Source organism: Rattus norvegicus, chromosome 4 (genome assembly GCF_036323735.1).
Source record: "Rattus norvegicus strain BN/NHsdMcwi chromosome 4, GRCr8, whole genome shotgun sequence".
NCBI classification, from domain to species: domain Eukaryota; kingdom Metazoa; phylum Chordata; class Mammalia; order Rodentia; family Muridae; genus Rattus; species Rattus norvegicus.
In genome coordinates this window covers 120,772,683-120,791,907 of record NC_086022.1, presented here as the reverse complement: position 1 = coordinate 120,791,907, position 19,225 = coordinate 120,772,683, and the positions used below count along the sequence as shown (strand labels likewise).

The 19,225-nt window shown below is 45.2% G+C and overlaps 1 protein-coding gene across 6 annotated transcripts in view; it reads left to right on the top strand.

Annotated features, from left to right (window-relative positions):
• Positions 1 to 19,225, top strand: part of Anxa4 (annexin A4) — a 56,785-nt gene that overhangs the window by 6,627 nt on the left and 30,933 nt on the right. The window contains exons 2-3 of one of the 6 annotated variants that reach the window (XM_063286727.1): positions 10,141 to 10,206; positions 14,015 to 14,229. The exons of 3 other annotated variants lie outside the window; for them this stretch is intronic. The gene's annotated coding sequence lies outside the window, so the exon portion shown is untranslated. Of the gene's footprint in view, positions 1 to 10,140; positions 10,207 to 11,803; positions 11,922 to 14,014; positions 14,230 to 19,225 lie in introns of those variants that run through there. 2 more of the 6 variants (XM_006236841.5, XM_039108396.2) reach the window with 2 other exon arrangements.

Genomic DNA, 19,225 nt, shown 5'->3' with positions numbered 1-19,225 from the left:
TTGGTAGCATTTGTCAGATTTTTATTAGAAGGCATTCTAGCAATTTTAATTCTAGGAGTTTTTCTTAGATTTGCTCTGTGTGTGTGTGTGTGTGTGTGTGTGTGTGTGTGTGTGTGTGTGTGTGTATGTGTATGTAGTGTGTAGTGTGTGTAGAGCTGTGTGCGAACAATTCAGGCTTGCTTTAGGAGCAGAAAACCAGAGCTGCTTACTTGTGTGGCTGGCTGTAAAGGACAGAGTGAGTGGTGGGGTTAAAAGTATATATCACCATGCCTGGAAAACTTCCTATCTGTGAAAAAAAAAACCAAAAGGTTAGTTGGCACCAAACTAGAGGAAAGAATACAATTCGGTAAGCCCTTTGGGATTACATGGGTTTTAAAAACTAAAGTATCTATTTCTTGGCTAACTCAAGAGGATTTAAAAAACAAAAAACAAAACAAAACCAGAAGCAAAAGATGACTACAGAAAATCAATTCTGGCCATGTGGAGAACAGGAAATCCAAGCAGGAACTGTTGGCCTCAAAGGATTTGTTGCTAATCTCACCACTGGAAGTCTCCTTCCAGTCTTCTTTCAGAATGTTGTGTTGTTCTAAGGCCTATAGATGTGTGTTGACACAAGTAGATATTAGATTACTTAACATAAATAAATCCCTACAAGTGCCTAGTTCGCTGTGTCCGGTAACATAGAGGCTGCTTGGAACTTGCCGTTCACTAAGCTGCCATCTCCTGGGCCAAGAGGAAATTTTAGTGTATCTATTTGAAGATTTTTTTTATTTTTTTCAGTGACTTCCACTCAGACTTGGATTTTTTTCTTTTGAGACAGGGTCTCCTGTAGCCCAGGTTGCCCCTAAACTGTATAGCCAAGGATGACCTTGACTGCTGACCTTCCTGTGCTTACTTCCCTGGTGTAGGGTTACAGCCATGTGCTACCACATCTGGTTTTATTGGCAAGCAGTGGTGGGCGTTGGACGCAGGGCCTTGTGCATGCCAGGCGAGCATTCTACCAACTGAGCTGCACACCAACCTTCTTCTAGCTTTTGGAAACGTACCATGTATTATTAACATCTGTGGTCACCCTGTTATACCATCCACACCAGAACTTCTCATTCTGTGTAACTATAACCAGTTCTACTGATCCATCCCTCTCCACTCCCTCCTTTCCTTTGCCAACACTAACCCCAATTCTGCTCTCCATTTCTGTAAATTTTATATTCCCCACGAGTGAGGTAGCGCGGTGCTTGTCTTTCTATGGCTGTGTGTGTTCAGTGGCTCCATTTCCATCCAAGTAGCTGTGAGTGACAAGGTTTTCATTCTCTTTGTGACTCATGGTACACACTCTGTGTGTGTGTGTGTGTGTGTGTTTGTGTGTGTGTGTGTTGGTTTTTTTTTTTTTTTTCTGTCCATCCATCAGTTGATTCGTGCTTGAGTTGTTTCCACTTCTCCACAGTGTGAAGAGAGCTGCAGTGAACCTGGGAGAGTAGGTGTCTCTTTCACACACTGATTTCACTTCCTCTGAGTTAGACCCTGGAGTGGGTATGGAGGGTCAGACAGAGTTCTGTTTTGAATTCCCTGAGGAACTTTCACACTGTTTTCCATAGTGGTTTGCATCCCCAACCAACACCGTCCAGGGATCCTGTTGCCACATGTTGCTTGCACTGACTGCCCTTAGTCATTTGGATAGTAGCAACCTGTTCTGGGGTTAGGTGACATCTCTGTGGTTTTGATGTAATCTGATGGCTGGTGATGCTCATAAGCCTTCCCTCCAAGTATGCTTGGCTATTTGAATGTCTTTTTCAGAGTTAGCATTTAAGTTGATCACCTGCATTTACTGAAGGTTTTGCGATTTTGTTAATTTTTTATGGTGCTGGAGGTTGGACCAGGACGTCTTAATGTGCTGAGAAATTAATCCAGCACTGAGCCTCAGCTCCAGTCTTCTCAGCTCTGCATACAGGATGTCTAGTCAAGTACCCTCATGTCACCTGGAACTCAGTGTATCTAAGGATGCATGGGTGAGAGCCACAGTCGGATGTCCAGGCAAAAAAACACGTGCCATGCCTGATTCTTTTACCCTTTCTACCAAACTAGGATAGACTTCCGTCTGGTCTGGCTCTCTACTATTTCTCAAAACTACTCTCTCTGCTACATCCTCACTCAGCCCTTAGTACCTCTCATCCAAGCCACCCCAGCCCTTTCCTAAGCTGGGTCAATGTGACAGTGATTAGAAAGCTGTTTGGTTTGTCACTGTCGCCCTCAACCTACCCCAAAATTTCCTGCAGATACCCCACTGCCCTGGGACAAATGGCAGCTACTTACACTTAGCAGGGATCAGCTCCTACCTTCCTCTCCCTCGTCCTCCTAAAACACACATCCGTGATATACGTGCACACGATTAAACATACATCCAAGGATGATACATCCTTGGCTCAGCTTCTCCACTCTGCCATCTTCAGAACACTGACCTCTGTGCCCACCTAGCAGTCAACTGATTTTAAAACTCATCCCCTCCAAGGAGAGCAACCAGCCTGCTCCGAAGGCTGATTCAGTTCAGTGTCTTAGTATCCGGCACTGGAGGGCTCAGTAAGGGCTGCCATGAGTAAACGGACGACATAAGACAGCCGGTGGAATGGGAGTGAGCTCTGTCAAATCCTGACCCAGTGTTCCAAGTGTTTCTTTGAGGTGCAGAGTTTCCAAGGGCAAGCTCTCCCGATGTGTGTTATCCTCCCATCCTTCCCCTCCCTCTTCCCTCCCTCTCTCCCTCCCTCCCTCCCCTCCCTTCTTTCCCCTCCCCCTTCCCTCCCTCTCTCTTCCTCCCCTCCCTTCCTTCTAACAGTGAGTGGCAGAATGAAGGCACTAAGAAAACACGAGGGGCTTTGGTGAGGATTACAAGGCTAGTGACCGTGCATATGTGGTTTGGGGAACAAGGTCTGACTGTAACAATCATTCAGTCAGCCCTGTTCAAGTCACAGTTATGGAAAACGGTGAGCCCTGTCTAGAGTCGTGCCATGAGCTACATTTGCAAGGTTGAATGTCCTGTAGTGAATTGTAAAGGCACTGTAAAGAGGGGCTGGAAAGATGGCTCAGGGGGTAAAATGCTCGCTGTGTAAATGTAATGACCTGAGTGAATCCACACCACCCACGTAAGAGCCAGAGGTACTTAGACCACGGGTACTTAGAACGTTTGTGCTACAGAGAGGAGGGTTCGGAGGTCTTCCTGGCCAGTCAGTCTGAGCAGCAAGTTCAGCAAGATGGGAGACGGAGAAGAGATTGAGAATGGCCTTCACACACACGCACACACACATGCATGCACACACACACACACACATGCATGCACACACACACTCATAACACACATAACACACACACTCACACACTCATAACACACACAACACACACTCACACACTCACACACACATAACACACACATAACACACACACTCACATGCATGCATGCACATGCATAGGCACACATATGCACAGGCACACACACATAACACACACACACTCACACACTCACACACACTCATAACACACATGTATGCATGTACATGCACAGGCACACACACATGCTCATAACACACACATACACACACATGTATGCATGCACAGGCACATACACACACACTCATAACACACATACATGCACAGGCACACACACATACACACACACACTCATACACACTCATAACACACATGCATGCATGTACACGCACAGGCACACACACTCACACACACTCATAACACACACGCATGCACAGGCACACACTCATAACACACACAACAAACACGCATGCATGCACATGCATAGGCACACACATGCACAGGCACACACACACACTTACACACACACACTCTCACACACACACTCACACACACTCACACACACACTCACACACACTCATAACACACACAACACACACATGCATGCATGCACAGGCACACACACACTCAGACACACACACATGCATGCATGCACAGGAACACACACACACACACACACACACACACACAGAGTGAAAAGAAGAGATCCTGCAGGCGATGCTCTGGTTACTGCCCAGGAGGTGCCTTAACTTTCATGCCACCAAACCAATCAATCAAAGTAAAAGGAAGTGGGAACAGTTACCTTAAGTAATAAAGACTGAAGTGAGAGATGTACCTTGTTTTGTTGAGTGTGGGCTTAGGCTTTGCAAAGGCCCAGATTCAATTCACAGCATGGAAAACAAAATAGAAAACTAAACAGTTATCTTACCAATATATCCACAGCATGACCATCTCAATACGTAGTCAATGTAATATCTTACCAGTATATCCACAGCATGACCATCTTGACACGTAATGTAAAGGTGTTAATGACTTTTCCAGTCTATGCTAATATTTTGTGTGATGGCACATTGAATTTCAGTATTGTCAGCAGAAAATCTTGATATATATTTGGATTTCATAACATTTACAATTTTACCATCAATTCAAATGCTCAGAATATTTTAAACATACTTAAATTTTTGTAGTAGCTAAAATAAATACCAAAAAATTTATTTATGAGCTGGGTATGAAGCTTAGTTGATAGAACCTAGCGTGCACGGCATCCTGGCCTTGGTTCCCAGCCCCATGTAAAGTGTTTGTAGTTAGGTGTACCTGTGACCCTGGGACTGGGAGGGAGGTGGAGGTGGCAGATGGGAAGTTCAAGGTCATCCTGGCAATATAATGAGTTAGACACAGACTCTGTCCAATTTTTTTAAATTTCCATTTAATATTTGAAACCTCATTTAAAAAAACTGGTTCATCTTCTCCAGAAGAATGTGATTTGAACTAAAAGGCCTTTGGCTTTTAGAACTTCATTTGCCCAAGCGAACTCATGAGCTCCTATGTCAACTCTATCTCTTTCTCTTTACAGTGACAACATTGAAGCCTCTGCTACCACCATTTCTACATGGGGAGCAAGCTTCCGTTTAAAGTTCTTAAACATCAGCGAGGCAAGGTGGTGATAGCACATGCCTTTATTCCCAGGATCCATGATCCCCCTCCCTCTCTCTTTCTCTCTCTCTCTCTCTCTCTCTCTCTCTCTCTCTCTATATATATATATATATATATATATATATATATATGTATATATATGTGTGTGTGTGTATATATGTGTGTGTATATATGTATGTATATATGTGTGTGTATATGTATGCATATATGTGTATATATGTATGTATATATGTGTGTATATGTATATATGGCACATGCAAATCGCAAAATGAGTACCTTGTGCTTTCTGTGAACTATATTCAAATGAAAACATTAAAATATTGCTCAGTGCCTAGAAAAATATCCAAAGTGAACAAAGCTGCTGGTGCCACTTGGTTGCTCAGGGATACTAGAAGGGACACGCCCTGCCTGGCAGGTGCACTGTGCTCAGTAGTCAACGTGAACTTCAGCCCTGCAGGAGCAGGAAGTTAGGGCATTTTAAAATTCAAAGTTAATGCATATGGGGAAACTAAGGCATTTTAAGAGTAAAGTCAGCTCAGAATGAGCAGGCTGGGGAGATGGCTCAGAAGTTAAGAGCCCTGGCTGCTCTTCCAGAGGACCTGGGTTCAATTCCCAGCACCTACATAGCAGCTCACAACTGCCTGTAATTCTAGTTCCAGGGGATCTGACAGCAAGGACCCTCACACCAATGCACATAAGATAAGAATTAAATCAGTTAATAAAAACAGAACAAACTTGTAGCTGTAGTCATAACACCAGTTGCTCAGTATGCCATCCGTATGCATCAGTTGTCATGTGTGGTTCATGGCTACAAGGAGCCCAGTGCAAGGGGAGGAGACTATCAGTCAAGTCAGTAGGGAGCCCAAAGGCATCCTAGCAGGGGAGAGCTGTTTTCAAGGGAGCTACTCTAATTCCCAGTTTCCACCAGTTAAAAACGTTTATTGACAAGATCATGCAATATAGTCCTCAAACTTACAATCCTCCTGCCTCAGTCTCCTGAGTGCTAGGAATGATTTGATGGGCAACAGCCACTATCTCCCCTGCCCCCTGTGTGTGTGTGTGTGTGTGTGTGTGTGTGTGTGTGTGTGTGTGTACCTCATGGCACGCATGTAGAGATCATAGGCCAACTTGCTGGATTCGGTTCTCACCATTCACCATGTGGGTCCTGGGAATGAACAAGTCTGTTCTGACTTTAAGTTTACAATCCCAATGCCCTGTCAGGTTGGGAGGTAGGAGCAGGGCCAGTGACTAATGTCAGCCGTCCTCCTCCTTTTCCACTTCCACCTTCCAATCTACTTTCAGTCCCTCTCAGCCTGACCCTACCTCGGGTCAGTCCTGCTCTTTCCAGTTCCCCACCCCCACCCCACCCCACCCCCTTACCCCCACCTTACAGAGGATTCAAATACAAATCTGGGAGAGGCTTCACCAGAAAAGCTAAGTTCCCTCCATGAATCAGAAAGCCACAGTGGAAGCTTGAACAGTTCTGTTTTTGTGCCTTTCTGCCAGAGTCAGCTTTAATTCTGGAAAGATTTGGGTACAGTGCCCTACTCTGGCCCAGCGAGGGTGTGGCAGACGGAGGTGCTGCCCACACAGCTGGCAGAGCTGAGGCCTCAGAGAGAGATTTCTCTGTGCTCACTTTTTGTCTCAATCTGTGGAGAGAGCCAGGCTGCTTTTCTTGTGGCCAGAAGGACAAGGCCACATGACACCTGTATCCCACTCTGGATCAAGAGGAGCTCAGAGGGACAGCAGAAAGTCTGCATAGGCAGAACCCCTTCCCTCCTGCTGTGTGCCTAAGCCCATGGGCAGAGATGGGCTTGAGGTGTCCTTTCTCTGCTTCTCACTTTGTTTCTACAGACCGTCCGTCTCACTGAGCCTGGACCTCACTGATTGGGCTAGACTGACTGGTCAGTGAGCTATAGGAATTCTCCTGCCTCCATCACTGGAGAACTGGGGTTACAGACTCACTGCCATGCCTTTTTCTAAGGATGAAGCACTGAAATTAGAGGCTTGAGCCACTATGCATGGTTTTAAAGAACAACTTTAAAAGCTGAATATAGGCTGGGTGTGGGTGGCACACGCCTTTAGTCCCAGCTCTCGGGATTGCAAGGCAAATGATTTCTGTGAGTTTGTGGCCAGCCTGATCTACAGAGTTTCAGGACAGCCAGGACTATACACAAAAGAAACCCTTTCTTGAAAAACTAAACCCAGCAAAACCAAACAACAACAGCAACAACTAACACCACCCCCTCCAGAAAGAAAGAAAGAAAGAAAGAAAGAGAGAGAGAGAGAGAGAGAGAGAGAGAGAGAGAAAGAAAGAAAGAAAGAAAGAAAGAAAACAGATAAATAATGATTGCATGTATCCGGGGTGCAAAGTGATACTATACTTTATGAATATATAGTAAGTAATTAAATCGAGACACTTGGCGTATTCATCACCCAAGCATCTTACTTTTCTTTGCGGTGACAATGTTTAAGACTTATTCTCAGTGAATTTGAAGCAGGAGATGTGTTTTGTCCCATTCACCGTTCCGTACAGTGACTCCTACCTTCGGAGACGTACTGGAGCCTTTTGGCCATCAACTCTCCTTCCCAGACTCCCAGCTCTACTAACCATCATTGTCCTCCCTCAAACTCTCTACCCTCCTGCTGCCACTTCCTGGACTCTGGAAGATGACAGGTGCAAGCCCCCAGGCCGGGCGCTTTCCCTGAGTTTTGAGTTACCTTGGTTTTCAGTCCACAGCACTGTGGGTCTTCTCCTGCTGGCTTATTTCACTTAGCACAATGCTCCTTTCTCTGATTTGTTGCCAAAGGACCACATTGCCTTTAAAGGCAAAAAGCATCCCGGGTGTAGATTTACCGCTTTCTCTGTCCGTCACCTGCCGATGGACACTTAGGTTGACTGTGTAGCCCGCTGCTGTGAGTGGTGCCAATGTTGGGTTCAGTTCAGTTGTATTGTTTGGTGGGGTGGTGTTAGGAATGGCCTGAGCATCACACAGGTGGGCAAGGGCTCTACCCCAGGACCACTCCACCAGTCCTAGGCTTTTTAAAAATTTATTTTTGGTTTACATTTATGCGTGTTTTGCCGGCACGTGTGTCTGTGTAGTAAGTGTATGACTTGCACCTTGGCAGACCAGAAAAGGGAGTCAGATCCTCCAGAATTGGAGTCAAGGACAGTTGTGAACCACTGCGTCGGTGTTGGGGACTGAACCCAGGCCTCTGCAAGAGCAGCAAATGCTCTTTTTTTTTTTTTTTTTTTTTTGGTTCTTTTTTTTCGGAGCTGGGGACCGAACCCAGGGCCTTGTGCTTCCTAGGCAAGCGCTCTACCACTGAGCCAAATCCCAAACCCCGCAAATGCTCTTAATTACTGATCTCTCTCTCTCTCTCTCTCTCTCTCTCTCTCTCTCTCTCTCTCTCTCCAGCTCCAGTTTTAACTTTAAAAATTGTTTGTTAGATTTTCTTGGATTTTTTTGGGGGGGGGAGGGGGACATGCCGCATTGCGTGTGAAGGTCAGAGGACAAGCTTAGCATGTCGATTCTCTGTCTCCACCGTGCAGATTCTAAGGCTTTGACTCATGTCACCTGGCTTGGCAGCAAGGGTCTTGACCAGCTTAGTGATCTCAACAGCCCTGGTTGTAGCATTTCCGAGGACCCTCCAGGTCACTTCTCATGACTGATGGGCCGACTGGCATCTGTATCCCGAGTTCACAGGGTTCTCCTTTCTCCATACCTCCTGCTCCCCACTCTCTTACTTGCACTCAAACTGTTCTATTCCTGTCTCACCAGGATTTTGTGACGAAAGATGGGATGATTTTAATCTCTTGGGGGAAGAGCATGAATGAGTCAGGTATCCAAGCTGGGCATGGTGACACAGGCTTTTAGTCCTAGTGCTCAGGAGGCAGAGGCAGGTGGAGCTCTGTGAGTTTGAGGTTAGCCTGGTCTACATAGTGAGTTCTAGGACAGCCAGACTATGCAGAGAGACACTATCTTAAAAAAAAAAAAAAAAGAGCAGGCACCCACTTTTCTCTGATGAGGTGCCCTTGTTTTGAGCCTAAGACTTATGATTGCTAGGCTGAGAGGAGACACCAAGTAAGCTTTGGAATCTTGGTCTTAGCACACGGTGGCCTGGGGTTTGTCATCCGTGAGGAATGACCAGATTGGTGCATGTGTGGATAGATTGTGAGAGTACCCGGTGACAGACAAGAACTAGGGACCGGTGCAGATGGGTTTCTGCACGAGACCTTCACGTGCCTAGTACACTGTATTTACATCTTCCTGAAGGAGGACCTGCCACATGTCTTTGGGGATTTTGATTCCAAAATCATCCCAAATTGATCAGGAAACATGACGTAACCCAATGAAAGAGTCTCGTTGTTGACAGTCTCCCTTTAAGTGACTGTTACACTGAGGAGACACGATTTTACCCATGATGCTGTGGGAAAGCCATATGGGCTTTTTGGATTTCACTGAGTCAGTTTTCTTTGGAGTGGGTGTTAATAAGTGGAAGGCAAGAACAATGGATTCCCAGAGGCGATTGCTAGCTTAAGGCCATGTCTTCGGCTGTAAAAGGGATGCTATTTTATTGAGGTATGATACTCATATCAGAAAATGCACAGATCACACATGATTAGGGATTTTTATAAAGGATTTTTAAAAGGACACATTTTAAAGAAATGGAGGGCTAGCGTGACTGGAACCCAAGTTGGGTCCTCTGAGTCCAGGCAGAACAGCTGGACGTGGTGGTGCAAACTTGGCGGCAACAGGACAGTCTACTTGGTAAGCTCCAGGCCAGTGAGAGATGCTGTCTCAAAAGACAAGATGCTTAAGAAGGAATGGCCTCTGGTCCCCAGCTCTGAAAAAAAGAAAAGAAAAAAAAAAAAGAAGGAATGACCTCTAAAGTCGACCTTCAGCCTCCACACTCATATGTATACACATGCCTACATACATACATGCACCCAAAAGAACATGTATGTGCACATGCACAAAAGCTGAGGTAAAATACACATAAGATGAATTAGTTACCGTGTCTCTTTTTTTTTTTTTTCTTTTCTTTTTTTCGGAGCTGGGGACCGAACCCAGGGCCTTGCGCTTCCTAGGCAAGCGCTCTACCACTGAGCTAAATCCCCAACCCCTAGTTACCGTGTCTTAAGTATCTATATTTACATCCTTTTCGCAGTCATCCTTATCTACAGAACTCGTCTCATCTCGTTAAGTTCGAAGCCCCATCTTCATCAGGGAAGCTGTGAGTACTTGACTATAGACATGTATTGGGGAAGTCTATGTGAGAGAATGACCTGCAGGTTTACCTTGGCCTGACAGCAGCCATCTTGCATCTAATCATGATTGTCCCTGAGTAGCTCTGGTTGGTCTCCAACCTCTCCTTTCAACATGGCTTCCTAGCTTACAGACAAAGAAAAAGCATTAAGGTGATGATGGGGACTTTACTACTACTAGACTCTGGTGCCAGGACTTCCTGTCTCTGATATTTGCTTGAGGTAAAGTAGGTACTTTCTGGGTTGGGTGGAGTCACTAAGCGCCTAGTGAATTTCACTCTGAACAATCCTGGGACCAGATTGTTCTAGAACAAATAGTAATAGGTAGAATAGATAAATGTTGTCCGGTTCACAATGGGTTCACCATTATAAGGTTTTGGGGTCATAGTTTGATTGCTCTACGTGTCACTAATTCTTAGTATTAATTCTATGTAGCCCATGAGGAAACTGAAACATGAGAGACCATACCTTGGTCCATAAGTAGGAAGTATGTCTATAAAGATCATAAGAACAAATGGTTCACAGGACTCCACCACTTTATTTTGGAGGGGAGATGAGATGAGCTTTAAAGAGAATTCTGTTCTGAGTGGCTACGATGGGAAATTTTTAACTAAATTAAAGGTTAGATGGCTTCCCTCTCTGCCCTCAGATCTGGGCTTCTCATCAAAAGGATAGCACAGACTTTCTGGTTGAAGGGTCCGCCTTTGCCGCCCACAGTGAGCCAGCACAGAGAACCTTTGAGCTACTGTGGGGCACTCTGCCATCATTTGCAGGGGGAGAAGCTGTCTACTACCCATAAATCAGGGTTGGATGCTCCCTAAAGTTTTCTGTACCTCAATAATCCAACCCTGGCAGGAAGTTAATTTCTCTGGAACCCACCCACCCCCGTTTCTATTCCTGTTTTCTCCTTTTAAAAGATTTATTAGCTGGGTATGGTGGCACAGGCCTTTGATCCCAGCATTCAGGAAGGAGAGACAGGAGGATATCTGTGAGTTGGAGGCTAGCCTGGTCTGCATAGAGTTCCAGGACAGCCAGGGGTACACAGTGAGACCATGTCTCAAAACGACAACAAAGATATATTTACTTGTATTTCACATGCATGAATGTTTTTTACCAGCATGTATGGATGGGCACCGAGTGTATGCATTGGTCACAGAGAACAGGAAAAGGTGTTGGATCTCCCAGAACTGGAGTTAAAGGTGGTTGTGAACCACCATGTGTGTGCCGGGAATAGAAGCCGGGTCCTTTGCAAGAGCAAATGCTCTTAAATGTTGAGCTTTCTCTCCAGTCTTGTATTCCTGTCTCCTTTGGGTGTTCTCATTATTACCTCAGCTATAGTGTGCTTGGCAGTTTGATCTGAAATAAGGAAACCCAGTTAGTTCTAACTGAACCATAGAGAACTGTGTTTCAAGCCTGGAGGGCACAGCCGTGATACATAAAGTAACCACTGAGCTTGAAATGCGTATCATTTTCTTGTCTGCCCTGTCAGAAGCTTTGCACGAAAGCTCCTAGTGCTTCCTGTTCATAGCAAAACCCAGAAGAGCTATTTCTGGTGCTCCTCAGTCTCCTGCTGGTGTCTGCCAGGTACTCTTCAAACTGCAGACACGGGGCAAACACCCAGTGGAATCACTGCGTCTAACCCCACAGAGTCTGGATTCAGACTAACCGACGGCATCATTCTCCAGTGAGTTGCTGGAACTGGCAGCACTTCTGGGATGCCTGTGTGCGTGTGTATGCTCATGCGAGTGTGTGTGCATGAGAGAGAGAAATGTGTGTGTGTGTGAAAGAGAGAATGTGTGTGTGTTTGTGTGAGTGTGTATGTGTGTGAGAGAATGTGTGTATATGTGAGAGAGAGATGCATGTGTATGTGTGAGAGAGAAATGTGTGTGTGTGTGTGAAAGAGAGAAATGTGTGTGTGTGTGAGAGAGAGAAAGAATGTGTGTGTGAGAGTGTGTGTGAGAGAGTGTGTGTGTGAGAGAGAGATGCATGTGTATGTGTGAGAGAGAGAAATGTGTGTGTGTGTGTGTGAAAGAGAGAAATGTGTGTGTGTGAGAGAGAGAAAGAATGTGTGTGTGAGAGTGTGTGTGAGAGAGTGTGTGTGTGAGAGAGATGCATGTATATGTGTGTGTGAGAGAGAGTGTGTGTGTGTGAGAGATGCATGTATATGTGTGTGTGTGAGAGTGTGTGTGTGTGTGAGAGAGAGGTGCATGTATATGTGTGTGAGAGAGTGTGTGTGTGAGAGAGAGATGCATGTATATGTGTGTGTGAGAGAGTGTGTGTGTGAGAGAGAATATGTATGTATGTGAGAGAGATGCATGTGTGTGTGAGAGAGAGTATGTGTGTGTGTGAGAGAGAGTATGTGTGTGTAAGAGTGTATGTGTGTGTGAGAGTGTGTGTGAGTGTATGTGTGTGTGTGTGTGTGTGTGAGAGAGAGAGAGAGAGAGAGAGAGAGAGAGAGAGAGCGAGCGAGCGAGCGCTCAGATCTTGTTATATAACTCAGCTGCATCAAACTTTCCATCCTCCTGCATCAGTCTCCTGAGTACTATGGGTGTGGATACTGTGTCCAGTGCTTACGGATTATGGTTGGCTCAGCCCTAACCTCCCACTTGCATGCGCAGGATGCTAGGCCCTGCTCTGTTCTAAGGTGGGCACAGAATGTGCCTGTTGGGATCCTGCAGCCTCATGTAGAGAAGTCATGCTGCCGACCATGAGTCAGCTCCAGCGGGCGGCATCCCAAAGGCTGGATAGCTGAGCCTGACCAGGACTGTGGCAGTCGGAGATGTGGCTCTGGATGTGCACGGCACCAGCTTTTGCTGTTGACTGACAGCCAGCCTTTTGCCATATTAAGTATGCTCCAGTCTCAGCCACTTCATCTGGGAAGAATATTTTTCTAGTTGTTTTAGCTTTTGCATCCAATTTGCTAAAGAAAAACAAACAACAAAAACAAACAAAAAAACCAAGAAGCATCTGATATAGTAAGGGAATGTCAATTTAGAGCTTTTGGTTTTAAAAATAGATTCATGGGTTGGGGATTTAGCTCAGTGGTAGAGCACTTGCCTAGCAAGCGCAAGGCCCTGGGTTCGGTCCTCAGCTCTGGAAAAAAAATAGATTCATTTTTTTAAAAATTTAATTATGTGTGTACATGTTGTACCGGTGGAAGCAGATGCCTATGGAGGCCTTCGGTGTCAGATTCCCTGGCACTGGAGTTACAGGCTTTTGTAAACCTCCTGACATGGGTGCTGGGAACCAACTTTGGGTCTTCTGCAAGGGCAATATTATCTCTTAGCTGCTGTGCCATCTCTCCAGCCCTAACAACTTAAAGTTTATATGCCATTATTATTTTGAAAGCTTCTAGAATTGGAATCTGCCTTTAGACTTAGTTTAAATGCATGCATACTAATATATTGACATGGTATGACACAGAGAACATGGGATCTGAATGAAGACATTGTCCCACCCATGCAAATGACCTGGAACTTCATGCTTAATTTCTCTAGGATGTAAATGATCACACCTACGTCTCTGGATACAAGGGACAAACAACATGGTCTTGATAAAATATCTCATATAATGCAACTCAATGATCAATATTCATTTATAAATAAGCTCCCTTTTGCTCGAAAGGACATGTGGAGGAGTAGGCTTGTTACTGTGGGACAGCTGGAAGGTGGGAGGTGACACTGGAGAAGGTTGGAGAGTCCTCACCAGGAAGTGTAGTGAGGTAACTTTCAATGGCCTTCAGGATTTTTGCTTTAGTGATAGATATATCTTGAACAGATAAGGAATGCGTGATAATGCACTATTCTGAAGAGTGTAGAGGTAGAAGTTCAAGTGTGCACAGAGCAGATGTTCATTCAGAGAACATTGACGGAGTGACTGCGGACACAGAACACCTCAGCGGGACTCCAGTCTGTCTTGGAAGTGAACCTTCCAAGTGATTTTCTTGCCACTGTCTGGAGACGGGAGAATCGGCTTTCTCTGCAAGTTAAAAGGTAGAACACTTTTTTGTTTGTTTCCTTGAGAGAGGGTTTCTCCGTGTAGCCCTGGCTGTCCTAGAACTCCCTCTGTAGACCAGGCTAGCCTCAGACTCACATAGATACATCTGTCTCTATAATGGGATTAGAGGGGCATGTGCTACCACCACCCAGGCAAAACAAGTTTCTAAAAATCTCACCAATACCACCACCAAAATGGTGCAGCCAATGAGAATCCCAAAGGTCTCCAGGCCATAGGCCCTACAAAGAGCTGTTGAGAGAAAGGGTGGGAGGGGGAGAGAAAGAGTCTGAAGCATTGTGATGGTAAAGGCAGGCCTGAGAATACCACTAGTTACATTTATAGATTCTGTTATAATAACCCTCTCTGTGTCCTGAAACATGTCTGGGGAAACTGAGGCAAGGCATTTAACAAGGTAAGGATTGAGCTAACATGCAGGGACCAACCAGTTTTTCTGGCAACCACCTAGGCCATGTTGACTCTTTTTGCTTTGACCAAATACAGATTTTTAACTTTGCTTCTTAATACAACATAGGACTTATCTCAGTCAGCTTTTGTTACTGTGGCAGTCCGATCGATTTCAGACAGGACAGAGGAAGCTGGGCTCGGAGGCTCATGCCTGAAACCCCAGCCCTTAGAAGGCTGAGGCAGAATTGCCCAGAGTTTGAGGTCTGGGTGGACTCTGTAGTGAATTCTGTGCATGCCTGAGCTCCAAAGTGAGACACCCCTCCCATTCACTAAAACAAATAAAAAACAAGAAACTAGCAAACAGAGCAAACAGGATAAAGTGAGGGTTTCATCCAAGTCTGGCCATGAGCTGACTGTTGGCCTGAGGTTACACGGTGTCACCAAGTCTCAATTTTTGTTTTAAGAGATGAGGAAGATGAGGAGGACTCCCCAGGCTGTCAGGAACGTGAGTTCAGATAGAAAGGCCATGTGGTCAGTGTTCCCAAGTGTTCCCTCTGCTGTTTAGGTAATGGAGACAGTCCAAATCGTGACAGAAATGTGAGGAGAGGAGAGATGGGGCTGGATGTTTTAAAATCATATCTAAAATAATGGCTTCTCAGTCTGTTAGCCAAAGTTAAGTGTAACCTGTATGTGAAATATGTCTTGGCAGTTGTGGATTGATATTGCAATGTTTCCCATGGTGCTATAAGTAAGTGTGTAAATTTTAGAAAAATATTGTATGTGGGCCTCAAGTGCTTTCCTCAGTTATTCTCCACTGTGTTTATTGAGGCAGCATCTCTCTGTCTCTCTCCTTGGTCGCTCTCTCTCTCTCTCTCTCTCTCTCTCTCTCTCTCTCTCTCTCTCTCTCCCTGCAGTTTGCTGCTTCCCACTGGTCTGGCTAGCCAGCTTGCCCTGGGAATCCCCTGTCTCTGCCTACAGGACTTCTGTGTAGGTTCTGGGGATCTGGACTCCAGTCCTCAGGTTTGCATGGCAACTCTGTCCACTGAACCATCTCCTTAACCAAGTTTTCCTGTTTGTTAAAGTCTCTGTCTGCTGGAGTGGAATCAGCACCGAGGACTGCATTTGAATCTGTGGGCACCTAACACTGAGGGGCCACTTGAGACAGAACAATGACCTCCTGTAGGTTTCACTCAATGCCGGTTTTTTTAAATTCACATTCACAAAACGTGCATATTCTGCTTTTGATTAAAGGTTTGGAAATGCCTGTGTCCCTAACCCAAACCTCATCACTCCAACAAAACCTGTCTCACGAAAGACATAAGTTCCAATAAAAGAGTAGACAGTCACTGTTGCTTTCTAAGTCATTGGCAGTTTTGAAAGCCTTCCTGCTTGGGTGTGACCCACCCACACCCTCCACTAACCCTGAGGACCAGAAGTTAAATCTGTCCTTGCTGGATGTAAAATGAAACTGTGTTCCAGCAAAGAGTGAGTCACTCACATGTGACCTCAGAGACTCGAGAATATTCCAGAGTTAGAACACAGTGCAAAAAGTCTGGGCCCAAAAAAGACTCAGGTGGCCTGTCCTGGGGTGTGGGTCAGTGTCTTGAATCTGAGTGGAGGTCCCAGGGTTAAGTTGGGGTCTCATGGACAGCAGAGGTTCCTGCACAGACATACTGTGTTCACCAGAAGTTCAGCCCCTCAGGGATGTGCATACACACACACACACACACACACACACACACACACACACACACACAGAGAGAGAGAGACAGAGACAGAGAGAGACAGAGACAGAGACAGAGACAGAGACAGACAGGAACAGAAAGAGAGGCTGTTCTACACTAATCTAGAGTTTGTCATGTCAGCCTTGGAATTAATTAACGTAGCTAACATTCATGTCCATGCTAGGGACATTCTAGCCCCTTGGCTTCTGGATCCACCTTTTCTTGGGACAGGAAGGATCCCCCAGAGAATCTGCAGACCATGAGAGGAGCTTGTGTGTGTGAATGGAGAGTTTCTCTTCAATCTGCCCACCCCTTCCCGCTGTTCTGCTCAGTCTGGCTGGTGTGGCTGGGATGAGTTTGCATCTCAGTGTTTTGATGTTGGCTGATTTGACTAGTCTAATGCTCGGGCGGGAAATAGATTTTGCCTGTTTTCCGGGAGGAGGGAGCCTCAGGCTGCAGTATTGATGTTGCTTTGTTTTGAGTTTTTTGGACAGGGTCTCACTGTGTAGACCAGGCTGGCTTCAAACTCACCAAGACAGTTTTCCACTAGCTGCCCTTGCTCCTTCCGCATGTGTCCAGTCTGCGGAAGGGACATGATAAATGCAGTGCCTGAGTCATCATTCCACTCAGTGCAGTGACACTGTGCACTGACAGGGACATAGTATGGCCACTAGTGGGGTCGTGCACATTAACCCTTCTAGAGGACACCTGGGAAATGAGGAGATGTTCTTGGTATCCCAGTGTTTTCTTGTGAATCCGCCGTGAATTATTTCTGAGGATGTATGTAATCTTCCACGGAGCAGTGACTCACTGACAGTATTTCTGAGGATGTATGTAATCTTCCACGGAGCAGTGACTCACTGACAGCTGACTTTCCTTGCTGACACTGTGGTTTGCGTCGGTCGCATATAAATGTTCCTGACTTTCTCCCAGTTGCTCTAAAACAGTATGTTTTCTTTTTAAGACATGGTCTCAATGGCCCAGCCTACCCTTGGAGATCCTTCCATTCACCCACCTGAGTGCTGGGATTACAAGTGTGCAATACCACACCTGGCCTACACTGTCCCTTCAGAGCTCTCCTGTGCTGAACCCTTTATACACATGACATTTGTACATGGTTAGGAAGTGGAAGCCACTCCCACACATGGCTCTGTACATCCCTTGGGGTTTCAGGCAATTCTGAAAGGATTGGTCACCTCCCATTGTCACTTTTCATCTGGGACAGTCCTGATGCCTTTGAGGTCATTTGACTCCCCTGGAAATGTGTTTGCAATATTTCAGAGTAAAAGCTGAGGCCCGATGGCTCGTTATTTTGCCCTCATTGTGAGAGTGAAGTCTTTAAAACCCCAACATAATTCTGAGTCATTGTACATATAGGGAATCCTAGGCAGGCCCACAGAGAGAACAGTTCGAGGCATGCAGGAAGCTGAGAAAGCAGTCTGTGGTACGCACTGAGCACCACTGGGCAAGGAGACTTTGTACAGAAGCTTTGGAAGGCAGGACCCTCTGTGGGTGGGAAGATGCTATGGAGGTGTGATAGTTCTGGCCCACAACTTGAGAGCAGTCCATCACTGAATGGAAGGGAGCCAGTGCAGTGAGGCAGCTCTCCATTTGTGTGTGTGTGCATGCATGTATGTGTGATGTATGTGTGTGTATGTGTGTTATGTGTGTATATGTATATATGTGTATATATGTGTGTATGTGTGATGTGTGTGTTATGTGTGTATATGTATATATGTGTATATATGTGTGTATGTGTTATGTGTGTATATGTATATATGTGTATATATGTATGTATGTGTGATGTGTGTGTATGTGTGTTATGTGTGTATATGTATATATGTGTATATATGTGTGTTTGTGTGATGTGTGTGTATGTGTTATGTGTGTATATGTATATATGTGTATATATGTGTGTATGTGTGATGTGTGTATGTGTGTTATGTGTGTATATGTATATATGTGTATATATGTGTGTATGTATGTGTATATGTATATGTATGTGTGTATGTATGTATGTGTATGTATGTGTGTATGTATATGTATGTATGTGTGTATGTGTATGTATGTGTGTATGTATATGTATGTGTGTATGTATGTGTATGTATGTGTGTATGTATTGTGTATATGTGTGTATGTGTATGTATGTATGTGTATATGTGTGTGTATGCCTGTGTGTGCATGTATGTATGTGCGTGTATATGTATATGTGTGTGTGTGTGTGTTTCATGTGGAGGCCAGAAGACAAATTCTTGTGTTATTCCTGAGTGTACCTTTTTTTTGAGACAGCTTTTCTCATTGGCCTTGTAGACTAGGCTCGCCAACAATGGAGCCCAGGCATCTGCCTGCCTGTGCAGTCCTACAATGAGCACCTCCTTATACATGAACTCTGGGGACTGAGCTCAGGCCCTTGTGCTTCTCTTGTGTCTCCTCAGAGCTCTTGTATTTGTTTGTTTGTTTGTTTGTTTGTTTGTTTGTTTCTAACAAGATCTCATGTAAACTAGGCTGGCCTCAAACTCCTCACATCTGGTACCATGCACTGCAGGAAGATGTGGTACAGCCAACAGTCCTATAACAAGAAGTTTAACACAAAAAAAGCTTAACACGTTTATTTAATTAAAGTTGTATACAAGACTCGGGTCTTCATCAGTGAAGACCCTGAACACCCAAGGAAAATTCTGAGGTTTTCTTTTCTTTTGCTAAAGACAGAGTCCCACTGTAGCACTCGCTGTCCTAAGACTTACTCTGTAGGCCAGGTTAGTTTCAAACTCAGAGATCTGCCTGCCTCTGCCTTTTAAGCACTAGGATTAAAGCTATATGCAACCACACCAGGCCTGGGAAAAGTTCTGGCTTTCTGTTTAGG